Source organism: Ranitomeya imitator, chromosome 3 (genome assembly GCF_032444005.1).
Source record: "Ranitomeya imitator isolate aRanImi1 chromosome 3, aRanImi1.pri, whole genome shotgun sequence".
NCBI lineage: Eukaryota > Metazoa > Chordata > Amphibia > Anura > Dendrobatidae > Ranitomeya > Ranitomeya imitator.
The window spans coordinates 246,601,581-246,609,581 of record NC_091284.1 but is presented as its reverse complement, the minus strand read 5'-3'; positions in this window follow the sequence as shown (position 1 = coordinate 246,609,581).

The window sequence follows — 8,001 nt, the reverse complement described above, 5'->3', positions numbered from 1 at the left end:
TTAACAACTACTTAACGAGAGCTTGAAGATTGAAGCTAAGGAAAGGCAACCTGGAGAACACCTTGGAGCGGCAGACACCGTTTCTAGAACCCAACCAAACTTGTAGGCCTAATGCAGTGTTATATTAACAACTACTTAACAAGAGCCTGAAGATTGAAGCTAAGGAAAGGCAACCTGGAGAACACCTTGGAGCGGCAGACACCGTTTTTAGGCTATAAAGGCACAGATGATTGGCCTCGGGGAGACCAAAACATCCAACACCGCGGAGACACCATCACGTGTTTCTCAACGCAGTGATTCCAGAACACTGCCCCCATCCCTTATGGGAAATATGCAGATGCATGTAAAGAAGCTGCGGAGACACCATCACGTGTTTCTCGACGCAAGCAGTGAATAGCCAGGCCTTTCCCCGGGAAGGAACAACCATGGGAAGGGCAGCATCCTATGAAGGAAAGCCACCTATGCCAAGCATGGTATCCATCCACAGACAGCTGTTTCTTTTTTTTTTTTTTTTTTTTTATTTTCCCTCAGATGGGAAAATCCACGGTCCAGAAATCCAAGACCAAAGAAAAATCCTAAACAGCTGCGTCAAATCCAAAACACAAAAGCTGTTCCCATCATCATCGGAAAATTTCAGTTTACTACAACATCAGAAAAAACAAATCAAGACATATTTACAAGGTATCTCCACTTCTTCACCTTCCAAATCCCTTCGGCATCCACCTCCCCCCTTCTTCTTTTATCCCATAGAAAACACACATACATCTTCCCCAAAATCACTTTTAGACTATTCTTTACTACAATTTCCTTTCTCTTAAAAACATACACATTCCTCACATCCCATAATACTTCCTTTATACATGCAACTATTAACCACAACACTCTCTCCTTCACTCCATCACACATTCCCAAGCCAAACATGAACAACTCGAATGATGACAAGCTCACACCACACAATTCTTTACACAACGGTCCCATTCTTCCAATCACCTCCCTAGCATAATGACAATTCCAAAACACATGTATTACACTTTCCCTTCCACCACACCCACCTCTCGGACACATATCATTTCTCCCCAACCCACGATTCTTCTGAAATTCTCTAACTGGTAACACTCCATGCAAAGACTGCCACACAATCTCACTCTGCCTATTCGTCATACCGTCCAGCCGCACTTTCTTCCATACTTTTTCTATATCATTCCCTCTAACCATGTTTATTCCACACTCTGTCTCTCTACATTCAATCATCCTATACACAGCCTTCTTATTACTCAACAACTTAACATCCACATCACACAACTCATACTTCACCAAAAATTTATAAACCCACACATACCATCTAGGCACGTCAAAAGCAACCGGATACCTCAGATCCCTCTCTTGCCACCTCAAACGAAATAAATACGCCCCAAACAAAAACCTACACAGACAAGAAAACTTCCCATCCATCCTAATCACCCTCAACACAAAAATCACAATATTTACACCAAAAAACACCTCAAGGTTTGGAAAACCCAACCCACCTTTTTCTAAACGTTTCACCAAAACCTCCCTCCTAGCCCTCTCCATTCTAGAATTCCACAAAAACACAAACAGAATCCTATTTAACCCTCTCATACACATATACCCCGGCGGAAAGACCACTGCAATATATAAGAAAATAGGCAAAATCACACTTTTAATAACTAAGATTTTTCCAAAAAACGAAAGACTTCTCATCTTCCAAAAACATAACTGCCGCTCAACCTTTCCTTTCGCATCATCCCAACTTTCTTTCCCATCCAAACTCTCTGAAAATTTCACACCCAAAACCTTAATAGACCCAGTCACCTCATTCACTCCTACATCCTTGCTTAAAACCCCTCCCCCAAAAACCTTACACTCACTCTTCTCCCAATTCACCTTAAATGCTGACGCACCACAAAAAATAGATGCTAATAACTTCACCCGCCTCACAGAATACTCTGAATCACACAACACACACACGTCATCCATATAAGCACTAACCTTCCATTCCCTCCCTCCACCTCCTGGCACTTGTACTCCTCTAATCACTTTATCTTTCCTCAACATACAAAGCAACGGTTCAATCGCACAAATAAAAACCACAGGAGACAAAGGACAACCTTGTCGCACACCTGAAAAAACATTCACTCTTCTACCCACAGAACCATTCATCAAAACACAACTATAAATGTCTTTATATAAGCTCCTCACCCTCCAAACAAAATCAGGCGGAAACCCCATTCTCAATAATACCCGGAACAAAAAACTATGTGCTAACCGATCATATGCCTTTTCAAAGTCCAAACTCAAAACAAATACACTCTCCTTCCGACTCATACAGTCCCACAAACAATCTCTCAACATACACACACACTCATGTATACGTCTCCCAGGCACTGCACAACACTGTTCATCCCCAATCACACTCTCTATCACATCACGCATCCTATTCGCCATTACTTTCGCATAGATCTTATAATCGCAATTCAACAACGTTATCGGTCTCCAATTTTTTAAACTCTTCAAATCTCCTTTTTTAGGTATTAACACAACCATACCTGCACGCATACTCTCAGCCACCTCCATACTAGACCACATATACTTACACATATCCACAAAATCCTTACCAATCACATGCCACATCACCCTATAAAACTCTATAGGAAGACCATCCTCTCCTGGAGTCTTATTTAACGCCATGCTATTCATTACCTTCCATACCTCATCACCTGTCACCTCACCCATCACTCTCTCTCTCTCCATCTCACTCAATTTATTTTCTAATACACTTAGTACATCCTCCTCCAAAGCCTCATCCCTCCACTTCACTGCATACAGCTCCTCATATAAGTTAGCCACATGTTCACACATATCCTCCCCACTTACCTCTCTTCCATCCACTGCATTCAAAACACCCATACTCTGCTTTTTCCCAAAAACCTTTTTAAAGAAAAACCTCGAACACCTTTCATCTTGCTCCATTCTATCAATTTTTGCCCTAAAAATAATACTCTTCCCTTTCTCTTCCAAAAACTCTTTAATTTCTTTTTAACCTTTTTTATCCCCTCCTCCACCTCCATTCCTCCTTCCCTCAATTTATACAATAAACATAAACGGGCATTCAACTTAACAAACTTTCCCCTCTTAATTGCCGCAAATTCATACCCCACACTTTTAAAAAACTTTTTTGTCTGCCTCTTAACCCAATCCCACCACTCACAAACATTCTTAAAATTTTCCTTACTTTTACACCACTGTTCATACTTTCTCACATACTCCTTCCTCACAGCTTCATTTTCCAACAAACCCTTTCCAAACACACCACTAACATTAATATCTAACTCGCACAACACACAAACATGGTCCGAAAAAACGACCCTATCCTGCTTATATCCAACAGGAATAATATTTTTAGAACTAAAACAATAATCCAACCTGGACTGTGCTCTTCCACTATCAGAAAAAAAGGTATCTAACAAAGGGTTAACCTTACACACACGCTGCATATCACTCAAATCAAAGTCAGTAACTAACTCCAGCAAAACTTTTCCAGACACATCCACATTCACTCCCCCCACATCACAATTCATATCACCCACAATCACCACAGGCACTCTTCCTGGAACAAAAAGCTTCACTTTTTCAAATAATAACTTACGCTCATTTTTTTCTACTGGCGCATAAATATTGATAACACAAAACTTAACATTTTTATATTCAAAATTTGCTAAGATACACCTCCCCACCTCCACCACCAAATAATTATTCAAAACCACCTCCTGCCCCTTAACTAAAATACCCACACCATCATTTCTATTATTTGCACTACCAGACCATACAGACGCACCATAAGACCACTCATCCCCTTTCACACCATCCACAATCCCACATTCTTGCAAACAAAAAATAGATGCACTCTGAATAGCTAAAAAATCCAAAATTGCTGCTCTCCTCCTCGCTTTCTTAAAAACTCTCACATTTTGAGAAACTATAGAAAAACCCATACTGCAAAAACAAAAACACAATGCAAAAATTACCACAAAATTACACACATTACACAAAAAGCCCTTGACAAAGGTCAAGACTCACAGAAAGGAGAGAAAAAAAAAACAACAGATCCACTGAGCTTTCATTTTACCCAGTATCACCATTGTCCTCCTCTGCCATTCGGACTGAACAGCAAGTCTCTGAACCACTAACCCCTTCGTGCTCACTCCATTTTTTTTTAGCTGGCCCAATTTTCCTCTTAGGCATACTACTGCATGCCTCATCACTTTCCCCATCCTCCTCCCTCTCACACTTATTCCCGCCCCTGTCCTCATCTGAAGAAAGCCCTCCAATATTCTGAGGATCTGAGGGGTGCACAGGGCTCTCAGCTTCAGAAATGTGCACATCTTCCTCCGTTGCATCCATTGCTTCCTCAAGAGAAAACATTTCAGGCACAGTAGAGTCATCATCTTCTTCCTCATCTTCTTCCTGATCTTCTTCCTTATTAAACCCCTTCTCTACTTTTTTTGCCGCCAACCAAAACTCCTTATCTTCCTTCTGTGCATCACTCATAGCACCACGGGGTGCTAGCACAAGGTCATCTGGAGTCACAGAGCGTCTTTCCCTCTCCCTCTCCCTCCTTTCCTCTCTCTCCATTCTTTCAGATTCCTTTCTGATAATCGTCAACCTCCTCCTTCTCTCCTCCTCCTCTCTCCATTCACTCTCTGAGCGTCTAGGCGCCCTCCGCGGACAATCCTTATACATGTGGTCACTACTACCACACACGTCACAGGTCTTAGCCATTGGGCAATCACCAGCCATATGCCCCTCCTTCTTGCAGTTTCGGCAACACTGCCCCTTCTGGCAGTCTGCCTGGACATGTCCAAAAGAGAAACATCTCCTGCAAAACAGAGGCTGCCCAGGGTACGTGAGGAAACTCCTATGCCCTGCCACAGAGAAGTTCGCCGGAGGGTGTCTGAACCCACCCACACTGCCAGGATCTCTTCTGAACCTTACACGATACTTGTATCGACAATTGAAGATTCCTAAGCAGTTCACTTGCTTCTCTCCCTTTGAAACAAAATCACAGTACTGTGAGAGAAAGCTCTCCAACAATGCAAATTCAGTAAAGGGGTTATAGACAGTGATAGACACCTGCCTTTCCTGAAGACCAAACAGTGGTTAACATTTGACTCCCTTCAAACAGGGATCTCCGGCATGATTCCGAAACCACTCATAGACATTCAGGCAATAATGCTCCGACATAAAAGTAACATCGTAGTTACCTTGATTAGGGAACTCATTGATACTAAAGATGTTCTCCCGTTTTCCTCCAGCCTTTTCCTCAATAAGGTCACGAACAATAAAGACCACGCTGTTCCTTGCCCGGAAAGATGGCTCCAACGTCACTCGGATGGTGTTCTTCACATAACTCATCTTCAAAGCTGTCGGTATAAACTACCACAGAAAAAAAACAGAATTCTCTGCAAAAAAGTCTGGATTCCTCCAGAAAACCTCACTCCTGACAGCTGTTTCGGGGTTTTTGCCCCTCATCAGTGTGGAGTAGGAATCTGGCTATTAGGAGCAGTGCCTAGTGAAAAGGCTATAAAGGCACAGATGATTGGCCTCGGGGAGACCAAAACATCCAACACCGCGGAGACACCATCACGTGTTTCTCAACGCAGTGATTCCAGAACACTGCCCCCATCCCTTATGGGAAATATGCAGATGCATGTAAAGAAGCTGCGGAGACACCATCACGTGTTTCTCGACGCAAGCGAGAAACACGTGATGTTGTCTCCGCAGCTTCTTTACATTCATCTGCATATTTCCCATATGGGATGGGGGCAGTGTTCTGGAATCACTGCGTTGAGAAACACGTGATGGTGTCTCCGCGGTGTTGGATGTTTTGGTCTCCCCGAGGCCAATCATCTGTGCCTTTATAGCCTTTTCACTAGGCACTGCTCCTAATAGCCAGATTCCTACTCCACACTGATGAGGGGCAAAAACCCCGAAACAGCTGTCTGTGGATGGATACCATGCTTGGCATAGGTGGCTTTCCTTCATAGGATGCTGCCCTTCCCGTGGTTGTTCCTTCCCGGGGAAAGGCCTGGCTATTCACTGCTTGCGTCGAGAAACACGTGATGGTGTCTCCGCAGCTTCTTTACATGCATCTGCATATTTCCCATAAGGGATGGGGGCAGTGTTCTGGAATCACTGCGTTGAGAAACACGTGATGGTGTCTCCGCGGTGTTGGATGTTTTGGTCTCCCCAAGGCCAATCATCTGTGCCTTTATAGTCTTTTCACTAGGCACTGCTCCTAATAGCCAGATTCCTACTCCACACTGTTGAGGGGCAAAAACCCCGAAACAGCTGTCTGTGGATGGATACCATGCTTGGCATAGGTGGCTTTCCTTCATAGGATGCTGCCCTTCCCGTGGTTGTTCCTTCCCGGGGAAAGGCCTGGCTATTCACTGCTTGCGTCGAGAAACACGTGATGGTGTCTCCGCAGCTTCTTTACATGCATCTGCATATTTCCCATAAGGGATGGGGGCAGTGTTCTGGAATCACTGCGTTGAGAAACACGTGATGGTGTCTCCGCGGTGTTGGATGTTTTGGTCTCCCCGAGGCCAATCATCTGTGCCTTTATAGCCTTTTCACTAGGCACTGCTCCTAATAGCCAGATTCCTACTCCACACTGATGAGGGGCAAAAAACCCGAAACAGCTGTCTGTGGATGGATACCATGCTTGGCATAGGTGGCTTTCCTTCATAGGATGCTGCCCTTCCCGTGGTTGTTCCTTCCCGGGGAAAGACCTGGCTATTCACTGCTTGTGTCGAGAAACACGTGATGGTGTCTCCGCAGCTTCTTTACAGACACCGTTTTTAGAACCCAACCCAACTTGTAGGCCTAATGCAGTGTTTTATTACCAACTACTTAACAAGAGCCTGAAGATTGAAGCTAAGGAAAGGCAACCTGGAGAACACCTTAGAGCGGCAGACACCGTTTCTAGAACCCAACCAAACTTGTAGGCCTAATGCAGTGTTATATTAACAACTACTTAACGAGAGCCTGAAGATTGAAGCTAAGGAAAGGCAACCTGGAGAGCACCTTGGAGCGGCAGGCACCGTTTCTAGAACCCAACCCAACTTGTAGGCATAATGCAGTGTTATATTAACAACTACTTAACGAGAGCCTGAAGATTGAAGCTAAGGAAAGGCAACCTGGAGAACACCATGGAGTGGCAGACACCGTTTCTAGAAGCCAACCAAACTTGTAGGCCTAATGCAGTGTTATATTAACAACTACTTAACGAGAGCCTGAAGATTGAAGCTAAGGAAAGGCAACCTGGAGAACATCTTGGAGCGGCAGACACCGTTTCTAGAACCCAACCCAACTTGTAGGCCTAATGCAGTGTTATATTAACAACTACTTAATGAGAGCCTGAAGATTGAAGCTAAGGAAAGGCAACCTGGAGAACACCTTGGAGCTGCAGACACAGTTTGTAGACCCCAACCAAACTTGTGGCCCCAATGCAGTTTTAAAATTCGAAAAGGCTTTAAACCTGACAATTGCAGCTCAGTTTTTTTAAGAGGAGGACAGCTGTATTGAGTGGCGCAGACAGACACTGCTAGTAGGCCTTACACCACAAAGTTGGCTCGCTGCAGGTTTAAAAAAGGTTACATGGGTACACGGGCAGCATTGGTGTGGCCAGCGGAGGACAATTTGAAGGATGGACCGCAGACAGACTTAGTAGGCCTAAAATAAAAAAAATAGGCTCAAAGCAGGTTCAATAATTTTGCAGGGGTGCACAGGCAGCCGGGAAAGGTGGGGCAAAATAATTAGATATCCATGAGTGGTTCATTTTAATGAAGGTTAGATCATCAACATTTTGGGTAGCCACACGAGTCCTTTTTTTGGTCAGTATTGAACCAGCAGCACTGAATACTCTTTCTGATAGCACACTAGCTGCTGGGCAAGCGAGCTCCTGCAATGCGTATTCGG